This window comes from Equus caballus, chromosome 4 (assembly GCF_041296265.1).
Source record: "Equus caballus isolate H_3958 breed thoroughbred chromosome 4, TB-T2T, whole genome shotgun sequence".
Classification (NCBI taxonomy): domain Eukaryota; kingdom Metazoa; phylum Chordata; class Mammalia; order Perissodactyla; family Equidae; genus Equus; species Equus caballus.
This window is the reverse complement of record NC_091687.1, coordinates 20,556,121-20,569,059: the sequence shown is the minus strand read 5'-3', so window position 1 is coordinate 20,569,059 and position 12,939 is coordinate 20,556,121. Positions and strand designations below refer to the sequence as shown.

Genomic DNA, 12,939 nt, shown 5'->3' with positions numbered 1-12,939 from the left:
AGGTCTGTCTTACAGGGCAAAGCTCTAGGTGCCTGGGGATCAACACCTGGTTAGTTCTTGTTGAGTCTGATGTGTGGTGTCAGGAACCAAACCATTGTGGATCCTCTGAGTCTACCCTTATTTTATTGATTTTACTCACGTTTTAGATGGTTAAAGGTAACTCCTGGGAGCACAGCGGACTTACCTTTCTTCTCGGGTAGCCTGGACTATGATCTCGGAGGGCCCATGCTGGTCATTAGTGAGTTACCTCAGGACCTTGGGGGTCATTGCAGGCTGAATCTAGGGCCTGGGTGATTCATTATCTAAGATGTCCACTGTCTTTGTCCTCCTGTGAAAGTGGCCAGCGTCATTAGACTGGGAACTTGGGTATCTTTGTGATGTAAAAATGTAGCTCTTCTGGCATTGACAATGGGAATGGCTTGATTTCACAAATATTGAAGAGTAGGGGTGGGGAACCTAAGCGTGCTGATTATACGTGTTTGTATCTGCTGTCGGTTGTTTAGAATTGTGGATAGCATACTCTAGCACTTCTGGATGTTTTACCCCAAGAGCAACTCTTACCAGGCTCAACGTGTTTGTAGTCATGGAAGCTTCTGTGGAACAGGACTGCCCTGAAATAGAGGCATGGAAGAAGAATGGCAAAGGAAACTTGTGTGTGTGCACCTGCTTAGGTAGAATGCAAGATGCAGGAAGGGAACCTCTTTTTTAAAAATGTTTTTTATTGGTCTTTGGTCCATAACCAATGTTGGTAGCTCGTTCAACTTTTCAACTAAGTTTTATATGTGAATGTTCAGAGCAACATCTACCAAAATGTTGCGTGTGGCCATCCTTGATATTTTGCAAAGGACTTTCTGCCTTGGTACTTCCCAAGGGAATATAGCTCCTGAGATAGCAGAGGGAGCTTTTTATGTGCTTCTCTACTGAGAGCTGCCTGAGGGCTGCTCTGTGTTGCTGTATGTGACTTGTAGGCCAGACATTCCAACTGTCTTCAAGAAATAGATTTTCCTTTGCTCTTTCTGAAAGGGGGGCAGCCTGGCAGCAATATTACTGAGGGAGCAGCAGAATCAACAGGCTGTTACAATCCATTCTAAGTTGAAAGGAGGATTAATTTTTTTAAGTTACAGTCTCAATTAAGGGAAGATGGAGGAATGTAATAACATGCAATGAGATTTATGATAAGGAGTACAAGCTCTGATTGAATAGCGCCATTTAGAGCATTTCATGCTTTCAGAAATAACAGAGCTGTAGGCCTGAAAAGAGGGTGGAGGAGAGAAGAGGGTAACATTTCAGAGGTGCTCTTTTCTTTGTGCTGTCAGGGGTTCTCTTTGATGAATTACTTCATAGACAAACGAGTTGATGTCTGAGGGTCCAGAGGGTGTGTGATGGATGTGGATGACTTCATCGGGAGATGAGTACTTTCTTAGTTACTGCAGATTTTAGAGCCAATGGGGAAAAAAAACGTTGCTTTGAAAATGACAGATCCTGCAAATTATGCAAACTTCAGAAGAAAAACTCCTGGTGATTATTTATAATGACTCTGATAATGTAGGACTACTGTGGCTAGAGTAGACATATGTCTACTTTTTTGAAACAAAACAATTTAAAATTTCATTTTATGACTATACAATAAAGAATTTCGTAATAAAAATTCAAATTTCATACAAAATAGGTTAGTATGTTTGTAAACATCTGGAACTTCGGAGTTTGAGGAATCTTTAGCATCATCTAGATTGTAGAGTGTAGACCCTTCAGCCTATTTTGGGTAAGAAAACGAGGTGTTTTTCCAATATTTAGCACATCTTCCCATGATGTTTTTGAAGGAAATTCCCTAGAAGCTTTTCCCCTTTTTGGGGTGGGTCTCACCCTGTCCCTGAAACCAGAATTGTTTTATCTTATAGTCTGTGAGGCCAGAATGGATATCATCGTGTTTCACCCTGACCAGCCTCTGTTCCCTGTGGGCTCTGGCCCCAAGGCCCCAGTCCCGGCCACCGTGTTAAATGCCAGTGTTGCTGAGAGCCTGGACCACGGGTTCCTCATGTTAGGTGCTGTTAAGAAGGAGAAGGAGAAAGGTCTGTGTTTGATGCACAGCTTGGAACCTGGTCCGTTGTAAATGTCCAACAAGGGGCTCTTTTCCCTGGCTTTGGTACCCTGGGTGTTTTCTCCTAGTTCCCCCAGCCTTGGCGTTGGGGCTTCATCCTGTGTTGCCGAAGTATCCCATGTTCCCTCATCTCTATCGTTTTGTTGCTCTGCCCCCACCTGCTTTCTCCACCTCTCCCTAATTTCTACCACTTTTCCAAGCTCAACCCCCACACCCACCACGGAGCTTTCCCTGACAACAGCTGCCCTACTTAATGTCCGTCTGCATAACACTTGACCCACATGAGATAATTTACGGTTAAGTGTCTGCTACTGTCTAATGTCACTTCTGCATCCACTACCAGCACTGCTGCCCCGTGGTGCCCATGGGCCATGGGCTCAGGTGCTGTGAGGCACGCACGTGATGTCTGGGCCTCCCTCCCACCTGGCCCGGGATTAGGTGTGTCCCAACTTCCCCAAAGGCCCTGCCTGGGCAGGGGTCTGAGCAGGCTTCCTGGATTGATCAGGCACCTCCTCCTGGTTTGTGCTGCTCCACCCAGACTCTGTGCCACTCTAGGGCAGCCCCCCACCTGCCTGTCATGGGCTGAGAGGTCTGCTCCAGAGGGGAGGCAGAGTGGAGGAACATCTTGACCCAGGGTTTTGGTAATTAATCTGGATCCAGGCCCCACTAAGGATGGGAAGGGTGATAAACTCCCTTGTTAAAGCAGATCTGCTCCCTCCCCGCCCTGAGGGTACAGTGTTGTTCTCATCAGCCTGCAGAGATAAGACATCCCATTCCTCCTGTCCTCTTTTCTGTAAGTTGTGTGCCTGCATTTAGCTTATCTCTTATAGACTGAACCCTTAGAAAGATAAGTTATCCTATAACATTCAGGATTAGATTGTATCTAGACTGGAGGGATTTTAACTGGGGTCAATATAGGCTTTGTTTTAAAATACTGGAAGTTATATAGGAAGGCAGTCTTTCAAGCAGATTTGAAGCGTTTAGAGAGAAATCCTGAGGGGAAAATGTGAAGGAGGTGAGAACACACAGTGGGGGGACGGCCACGCCCTCAACCCCATCAGGGGGGCCCTATCCTTGACTGACTCTGTCTCATCTCACTCTCATGGTCACCTGGCAGGTGGCATCACAGGGACCTGGAATCTTCTGGTCCTGCTGCGGTGGGCGTGGACTTCCAACCTGGCCTCGGCTCTGCTGCTCCCTTGCTCTGGCTCTTGAGGAGGAAACAAGGACATGGAGCAGAAGGCTGGTGCCCTTCCGACATTCCTTTCAAGTCTGTGGAAACAGAAAGAACGTCATAGTAGAATAAGTTTGGGCTTTATATGGAGCCAAATGGTTTTATTTTCCTCGCGTACTTTTTTGAGCCTTTAATCTAGCACTGTGGCTCTCTCAGCAGAAGTGGGGTGGAACACTTTTCAAACTTGGCTGCACCTTCTCAAGGCCCTCGGTTTTCCTTCCTCCACCTCCCTCCTCCCTCCCGTCCTCCCCCTGTGTCCTCTGCCTCCTTTCTGCCCTCTCTCTCCTCCTCCCTCCCTCTCCACCCTTCAGAGGCCTTGGGGGTGGAGGACCTGTTGTGAGGGCATTGATTTAATTCTGAGAGGTGGGGTCACCCTAAGTGTGTGGCCAGGGGCAGAGCGCATGGGTCATAAAAAGATCACTCTGGCTTCTCTGTTGAGAAAGCTGCAGATGGGCAGGAAGAGAAGCCGAGAGACCAGGTTGCAGAATCGTGCACTTAGACTGGACGCAGTCAGGGGAGAAGTGGGAAACTGGATGGGTGTATGGAAGAGAGAGTGGAAACATGGACAACATCAAAATCTTTGGTGTGAGCAAGTGGACGGAGGGCGTTTCCATGTGCTGAGATGCAGGAGCAGTGTGGGGAAGATGACCAGGACTTCGAGTTGAGAGGCCAGGGAACAGCGAAGTGGCAATGGGCAGGGAGAGTTGGGTATGTGCTCATAGACTTCAGGGGCGAGGTCTGTAAAGACATGAACGAGGGAGCCTCTAGCTTTCGGTGATGTCTACGGTGATGAAGATGAATGAGCTCACTGGGGAGGAAGGGCGGGAGGGCAGGAAGAAGTCTGAGAAGCGGGTGCTGGAATCCCCCAGTATTTAGAGGTCTTGGAGTTGGAGAGTCATCCGCAGAGGAGACTGAGAAAGGGGCCCAGTGAGGGAGGAGGATAGCAGTTACGGTGGCCTCCTGGAGGTCCCGGGAGGCAGGGGTGAGCTGAAGATGAGGTGACCAGTTCCTGAGGACTGAGACCTGACCTGTGGCTGCTGCAGCATGGAAGTGCCCGGTTGCCTGGATGAGTATGGGGCGAGGGTCCGGGTAATAGCAAAAGAGGGGGAATCATTGTTGTGGGGAAATGGTAAGATTTGCAGAACCACAGGGAGGTCTCTGAAGGTCGTGTTTTGGTGGCTACCACTGTCCTCATTTATGTGGCACAGGCCATCGAGTGTCAGCATAGTTCAGTGGCGTGGCAGTGGTGTTCTCGTGACCTGACAGAGTGGACTCCTCTTTTATTTCAGTGGGGTCCTGATCCTTGGAACATAAGAAAATAAATCGCTTCACTATATAGCTTATTGCCTCTTCAGAGGGAACTTGTGAGTTACTCAAGATATACCAAGGATAAAATGTTGTGATTACCAGGAAAGACTTTATTTTTCAGTTAAAATTGATATATTTAAAGTGAATTTATTCAGGTTATTTTGAAACATCAGCAAAACCTCATCTAATAGATCCAGTCTTATCTCCTACTCTGGGACTCTTAAAGCAACAACAACAGGACAATGGACATGTCTTGATGAGGCTTAAAATTCAAGGCTGCCGCTAGGAAATCAAGCAGGAGGCAGTAAGAGCCCTGGAGTTGTAGGGTCTCCTAGCGTTGTGACATTAAGTTAACTAGACCGTGATCAGTGCTCAATTGTTTAGTCTTGTAACCTGGTAGCCTTTAACCTTGTATCCTAGTCAAGAATAATGTGAGACTTTGCAGCACTGACTGTGTATTCATCATTGACACTGTGGATGAAAGTTGACCATTAGCTCTAGTGCTTTTTCAAGTCTGCTGACCAGGCTCCGGTCCCTGGTGGAGGGACGCACAGCGGTCTTGTGGAACATCCCTCCCTTGCCAGCCCCCGTGTCTGACAGTAAGTGTTAGGTAAACCTGAGTACATCTCCTGCCGTGAACAAGAGCAGATACCGAATCATTCCATCCAGGAGAGTGCCTTAGTTATGTGGGACTGCCTTTCCTGAGTCACTCAGCCTGGGTTCGGTGGATTGGTGTGTGGGGGCACTCTGGGTGATAATGTAGCTTAGAGACAGATGGTTCATTTTAGGATCACTTCGCTTTCTCCAGAGCTGAGGTGTGACTGAACACCTGGAACATTTCTAGGCCAAGATGATGTCTCCCCAGCGAGAGCTTCGAGGGGCCTCACGTGTCAGGGCTTTGGGCTGAGTGTGAATCTGTGAAACACTGAATTCATAGACTTAAAAAATCAGTGTTTATTTGCCCCAAAATAATCAAGGTGGTGGAGGAGGAGGGAGGGAACACGGGAGGGGCGGGGGTGGGGGTGGATCATAGAATTACACACTTTGTGTAGCCTGATGTATTGAAAGGGCTGTGAAATTTAGGAAGAAGCCTGACTGACATTTATGCTCGTTAGAACTGTTGGAAATACCTAAACACAGGACACACTGCTCATTAGCACATTTATGGTCCGCTTTCCCAGTATTGTGAGGGTGGCACTATATTCCATGACTGCATTCCCAGCCCCCTCTGACATGCACTTCAGATTCTGATCTTGCTTTTCACTGCTTTGCCGAGGTGGCAGAAGCGAGGCTTGCTCTTCTGACCTGTAGTTGATAGGAGTCTGATGCTATGAGAGCCAAAAAAAAGGATGAACTTTGCTAAATTCACCAACGATCATGGCAAAGTTTCAGAAGGTAGGGCAGCATCACTTCTTTTAAGAATTAAAATAGAGCGATCGCGTTCAGTTGTTTTTGGATGGAGAATTCATGTGCTTTAACAGGTCCAAAGGGTCTTCAGTGAAAAGTGAGCCCCCATTCCCCGAGTCTCCTGGCCCCCCCAAGGCAGTCCTGCTGCTGGTTGCTGGTGCCCTCCTGAGAGGGTGTCTCCTTCCCCATGGAGGGCGCTGCCCCGTTTCTTTTCTTTGCTCCCGGCTCCCCCTCACCCCCGTACGCTTCGGGGCACCTGCATGTGCAGCCACCTCCTCCTTTGTTGCTACGTCAGTCTTGTAATCCAAGCGGTCCCCTGTTTTCAGGCTGTCTGATTGTTTCCAGTGCTTTGCTGCCGTGAGCAGCTCTGCAGTGAAGCAGCCGGGTGCAATTCAGGGCCGTTACTGCTGCTGTGTCGCTCCTGTGGGGCGGTGGGTGCTGGCTCCCATGTCCCATTTTCCGAAGCACCAAAGACCCGAAGTTTTTACAGCTCCAGTGCTGCCCCTGGGGACTGACCAGGAAGACGGACTGCAGGCCTTTTATGAGATCGGCCGAGAGAGTGAGCTTAAGGAGATCTGAGGCCGCCACCTTCAGTATTTTATAGTTTACCCAGAGATCGTAGTCCAGAGTCTGGAAAATGTGATTTAGATATAATTTCTTGGGACTTTTTTCAAGTTTTAGACGAAAGGAAGTCCCCCATCAGTGACCTGGGTTTTATTATAGGGGCAAGAGCTTTACTATTAGTTGTTGATTAGAAGGACTTTGGAGTGTGTATATTTTGTAAAGTGTTTAAATCCAAGGGCTATTTGATAGAGCACCCTTAATTTTTGTCATAAAGTTTGAACCATTTTCCCAACAATTGCAGAATACAGGTTACAAATTACAGATTTATAGGCAGCAAAGACAAAGCCGAGTGGTATGTTTTTCGTTGGTATCTGTCTCACTCGTTCCCTCGAGAAGACAGTGCTCCTAGGGCGTTGGGGGTGCAGTTGGCAGTGTGGGTGTCATCATGGTAATTTTCCCCTTTTTGACTTAATTTGGTCTGTTAATTTTTGTTTCTGTTTTTATAGTTTGGACATGCAAAGATCTGTCCCTTTGAAGGCAAACAAAGGCATAAAGTAATTTGTAATAATTCATTAAACTCAAGTATCAAGGATTATCGTAAGTAATGATACCAATAGTGGAAAAAATTTTTTAATGTATTAAAAAAATATATCAGCAAAAATAAATTATTTTAAAAGGACCTGAATTTTAGATCTATATGTAAGTAATGCACATTTGAAATTTAAAATTATAATGGTTTTTCTTCTTCCTCCATCCTCCCCACTTTGTGTCCCTTGGTTACGCCCAGGTAGGCTGCCCTCATCTGGAGAGCACCTGATCCCTCGTTTTCTCTGACTCTCAGGTCTGCTGGCCTCCTGTGGATTCCATGCGGTTTCTTTGTCCATGAGGTCCTGTGTTCTCTGTGTGACCCTGGGCAGGTCATCCAGCATCTCAGAGTCTGTGTCCTCATCTGTGGAATTGGGACAGTCACCCTTACAGGTTTCAGAGATGTCTAGGGTTCATGGCACAAATGTGAGTTTTGTCTTGTCCTTGTTGTCTGCATACGCTTAGCCATCATGGAGGGGTATGCTTATTACTTCTGTGAATGCGACATGGAAAGGATTGTATGTGGGGTTTGTGTTGACCCCCCACTCCTCTGTTTTCAGGACCAGAGGGCCAGTGTTGTTTTCCTTGGTAATGCATTTATGAGGGAGGATGTGAGGCCGCTCTGCCTGTGTGTTGCCTGGGCTGTTCTCTGTGGGCATCCTTGCTCAGTTGTTTGTTGACTTCATCTAATGATGAGTACCTCAAGTCAGTGGGGCATTCCTTAAGGGAGCCTCTGGGACTTGGATTAGCAGTCATGACCTCTACGCCTTTGTATTAGCCACTGCAGAAGTGGAGACCCCATCTCACAGACCCCAATGCCCAGATGGTGAGGGTAGCTAGAAAATGAAGATGAATGTCTAGCACTGGCCTCTCCTGGGTCACAGGAATCTTGTTCCTGGGGAGTCTGCATCTTAGCTCAGGGCCTGGGCTCTGGATTTGGGCAGGGCAGAGCCCAAGGACTAACTACACAGCTAGTCGGCGTGCGTGACCACAGGCAAGCTCCCTTCACTCTCAGTCTCCTGGCCTGTTGAGTGGGGGCAATAAGTGTCTCCAGAGGGGATTGTTGAGAGGACTCAGTAGACCAGGAGTGTGGCCATCTTCGAGTGGGACTCTGTTTAGTGGAGCTGCGCGCTCTCACTTCCACTTGCATTTCAGACCATCCGAGCAGATTGAAAAATCATGTGTTCATTGAAAGTCTCACTCCTTTTCTGTCAGGAGGCTGACCAAATCACCTTAGGTGTAAGGTACTTTGGATACTTGAATAGAATGTTCCAAAGAAGTCTCTTACAAGATACCAAGAATATAAAATCAAAGGTCATTCTCACACGTATGGTCAAATTTGGACCGTCGGGCCTAAAAACGTGCAGTTTGGAATGATGAGGTCGTTCTTTGCTGCGGGTAGTTAAAATAGCCTTTTCTCCTGTGTCTTCTCCCCCTCCCACCAATGCCTTGTGGAGGAAGGGGAAAACTGGTGTTCTAAAAGGGATTCTTTATATTTGCATAGGAAAAAAATAATACATTTTTAAAAGGCAGAAAACATACCAGGTGCAGCTTCCAGTTGGGAACTGAGCCCTTAGGATTCAGTGATGCATTTTGAGTAACTGATTATATTTTTCACTTCAAACGGCTTAGTGGTGGTAGGCACCTCCTCCCCAGCCCCCAGGAAGGGAGACATGATTCTTCAAAGCTTTCCTGCAATTTTCTCCTAATGTTTTTTTCTCCTTGCAAACATCATAAAAGAATAATAATTGTAAATAAAAGAGATGAGAGCAGTGGTTCTCAACTTTGGAAATACCGAAGGAACTGAGGAGCCTAAAACAATGCCCCCCCATCCCGGCTTTATTTTCACTGATCTCGGGTACAGCTCGGCACCCGGAGTTTTAAGAACTCCCACGGTGAGTTTGAGGTGCAGCCCAGGGTTGGGGCTAGGTCGGCATGGTTCTCACACTTTAGTGTGCAGTACAACCACCTGAGGGCTTGTAAAACACACATTTTGGGGCCCCACCCCTAGAGTTTCTGATTTAGTAGGTCAGGGTCTGGGCTGCAGAATTTGCACTTTAACAAGTTCCCTGCTGTTGCCTGCGCTGTCTGTCCAGAGACCATAATTTGAAAACCACAGACTGTAGGGTTCTGGTTAAGAGTGTGGACCTCTGGACTGGTCTCCGTCTCCTCCTTCAGGCCTTCCCATCGCTCGCCCCAGGACCTTGACCACTGCACTTCATTTTCCTCTCGTCAACAATGGGAATGATGCTAGTGTACAGTGTGTGTGTGTATGTTTGCATAGACACACATATATATAGTCACTTAGCCCAGTGCCTGGTCTAAACAAATATTTAGGAATCATTTATTTTCCGTGAAATAATTGATAGCAGGAGCCAGTCCATGGCTTTCTTTATGTTAGGGGAGTGGAAGGAGGGTGAGTCTCACTCAATTTTATCTCCAGTGTTTTCTATTTTGAGATTTTTTTTTTAGTTTATTCTGATTTTGTATATTTTTAATTAAAATTATAATTTCATTGAAGTTTTCAAATTTCTTTCTTTTTAAATGTCCATAAAATTACCATATGATTAAAAATCATTATATTCCTTTGGTTAAAATTTTTTATATTGGAGAGTTTTTTATTATTATTTGTAAGAGATTTGTCTTTTACCATCTTTCTTGAATTTTCACAAATTTTGTTATGTTTTCTGATTTCTTTTGACTGGATTTTCTTTTTTCTGGTTTAAAGATGGATTCATGTTGTTCATTTAATTTCTTTTCTCTTTTGGAGAAGGTGCAAGGGGTGTGGCATTTGTTTTCCTCCTGTTACTAATCTTGGTTCATTCTATCTGTCTTGACACGTGAGAGTGTTCATTGTCCTAATTGTCCAGAGACTATTGTATTCATTTCCTCCTTGGGCCAGTTATGTAGGCCAGAGCTTGTTTTTGATTTTCAGGTAGCAGAGTAGTTGTTTTTTATGCACACGTTGCTAATTTCTAGGGGTGTTGTGTTTGGCTTTCTCATGGGGTCCATTGCTACGGTGGCCATCTGTCCCCATGCCCCTGTCAGCCCTGGGATGTGCCGGGTCTGGTCTGTGTCTTCAGCTGGCTGGCAGGAGGAGGCTGGCACAGGTGTTTATTTAGCTCCAGAGATCTTTATGTTTTAGCAAAATGCCCTGATATTCTTTGTAACTTAGTATTTTTTTGAAATGTTTCACGAATGTTTGTGAATATTTGCAAATACCAACTTTTCATGAATATCCATGGATCTTATCTCATCATGCATAGTATTCTGCCTTCTTTTTATCCTACTTGGAGTCCTTCCTTTGCCCTAATTGACGAGCGGAAGTCCCCAACAGCAAATGGTTTCTCTCAGTTTCTCCTTGGAGGTCTTAGAGGTTTTGTTTGTTTTTAATGTAAACTCTTTTTAAAGCTTTTCTATTTCACTTGGCCTTGAGTATTTCTTTTTTACACTGGAATATTTTTGAATATTATTTTGAAATAAGGGAACTGGACAGCTGACACGTATACGTCATCCATCTTCTGAATAAATGTTTCTGTTTTGAATGCTGCTTCGTCTGTTTTTTATTTTCCCTTTGATGTTTAAAGTCTTATTAGTTTCTTTTTATCCTTTTAATATGATTTAGAATGCCAATATTCTGTTTTCATTTCTTCAAGTGCTTGTCTTAATATATCATGAACATTGCTCAGTTATATTTTTCCTAATACAGAGCAGGATCTCCTGGTTTTTCTGAAAGGTACAGCTTTCTTTTTTAAAACTGCTGCAATGATTTAAGACTTGAAACTTCTCTTTTTGGTCTTTAGTTTTAACTTAAATTTTGTTACTTAGCCTGTCCCTCAACGCTTATGCTCTTTAGCCTGAGTGGTTTGCAGATCTTCTTGGGTCTCTACCATGTGCTGTTCTGGGGGTAGCAGGGAGCGAGACCGAGTTCTTGAACAAGAAGGGATTTAGTAACTATCTAAAAAGTGAAGGAAGATTGACGTTCAGGTCCTGCCTGTGGCCATGACGCGGAGAGGACAGGGTGACAAGCTGGCACTGCATGTGCTGAAGGGGTCGGAAGTGGCCGGCGTGCTGGCTGTCACGTGAGTGTCCTGCGAGTGGGGGTCACTATTTGGAGGGAGAGAGGAGAAAGTATGAAACAGACATTCTGGGGAATACAAAGTAAGTTTCCTAAGGAAATGCACTAGACTTTCCCAGCAGTATTAAATGTACATTTTGGATTTGTGGTTAAATAAAAATAGAAAGAGTCCATTTAGCACAGTCTGTGACTTCAGGGGGCCTGGAAGTGGCTGATTGCATTCAGCAGAGGAGTTGTGTTTTTCTAGGCGTAGGTCAGAAGAGGAGGTGGGCACCAGAGCTCAGGTGTTTGCCAGGGGACATCTGGAGTGGACTGCTAAACCTGAGCCAGGAAGGAGAGAAGTGTGGGCGGGCCGTGACGTGGGGATAGGAGTGGCCGGGCCAGTGGACAGCAGCCTCTGTGAGCTGGCAGGTATGTGGGTGCGCAGGACAGTGGTGAGCTTGGAGACGAGACAGCAACACAAACCCAGACCTGACCTTGTTCAAATTATGGGTTGCAACCCATTGTCATGCCTTGATGTGAAGTTAGTAGGTCACAAAAAGTGTGTTTTCGTAAGGAAAATAGAGCAGATGAGAAAGTATCAGAGTGGGCTGCACAGATCCCAAGCACGCTTTGAGCACGTTGCCGCTTGTGGTGAGCCTGATGTGTCATGAGATGGGTTGATTTATCCAGTGTACAAAGTTGTCCTGATGGGAGGGGGAACGCTATGCCGCTTAAATCCACGATATGTATAATGTGCAGGCGGTTGTGATGTGAAAGGCGTAAGAACGTCATCTGCTGTCTGTCAGTCTTCAGAGTTTCCGTTGGGAATGCCCAATGTACTTTTCAGAGAAAGTCTTGTTGGGTGCAACATTTTTCAGGTTTATGATAATTGTATCACTTTAATTTGGTATAAATTACCCTTAAAATGGAAAAAAAATAAACATGAAAAGAACAAAGGCACGTTCCAGTTCAGCTGCTGGATCCTGAAGTATAAATATTGACATTGTTAAGAAAGATATTGACTCTAGAATCGGCAAACTTTTGACTTTGCTAGAACTATTTTTCTGAACTATAGTAAGGAACAAAGTGGAAACTTTATGGTGAAGATTATTTAAATTTGTATCGCAAGTTCAAAACTCAGTTAAAATGGACAGACTCCAATACATTATTTATAGTGGCATTCTTGCAAAGGGGCGGTTAACCTTCAAAATTAAAAGGACACGTGAAACCAGCACAGCAAGCTGAACTTGTCAATAAGTCCCTTTAATCAAAGGAAGAAGACAGACAACAGTTATTGGTATAATTTCTTTGTCATTCTACAACTGTTAATGAGAATGCCTTTTATCATTATAAAGATGCAATATCTATCTGCTTATGAAACTGTTCCTCAGTATCTATAGTGAGCACGTCATTTTTGATAAATCAGCTGATGATTTAAAAATGAAACTCTTTAAAGTAGCACAGTATATCATCAGATCTGTACTTCTGCAGGACATTGAGAAGTGTGGTGTGTTCAGAGTGGTGTGGCTTTTTCAGTCTCCGTGAAAGTATGGATAACGACAGTGCTTTTTAGTCTTTGTCAGGTAAGGGGGGCAAGATAATTTTTATAGGGGGCTTGCTGTGTGGGTTCCATGTCACCCCCTCAGAGAGCTGAGTTACAGAACTGAGAAAGGGTGCTGCTGG

The 12,939-nt window shown here is 45.3% G+C and overlaps 1 protein-coding gene across 5 annotated transcripts in view; it reads left to right on the top strand.

Moving 5' to 3' along the window:
- GRB10 (growth factor receptor bound protein 10) overlaps window positions 1-12,939 on the top strand; it is a 205,153-nt gene that overhangs the window by 43,341 nt on the left and 148,873 nt on the right. Inside the window, exon 1 of one of the 5 annotated variants that reach the window (XM_070264432.1) lies at window positions 9,434-11,685. The exons of the other annotated variants lie outside the window; for them this stretch is intronic. The gene's annotated coding sequence lies outside the window, so the exon portion shown is untranslated. Of the gene's footprint in view, window positions 1-9,433; window positions 11,686-12,939 lie in introns of those variants that run through there. 5 annotated transcript variants of the gene reach the window in all.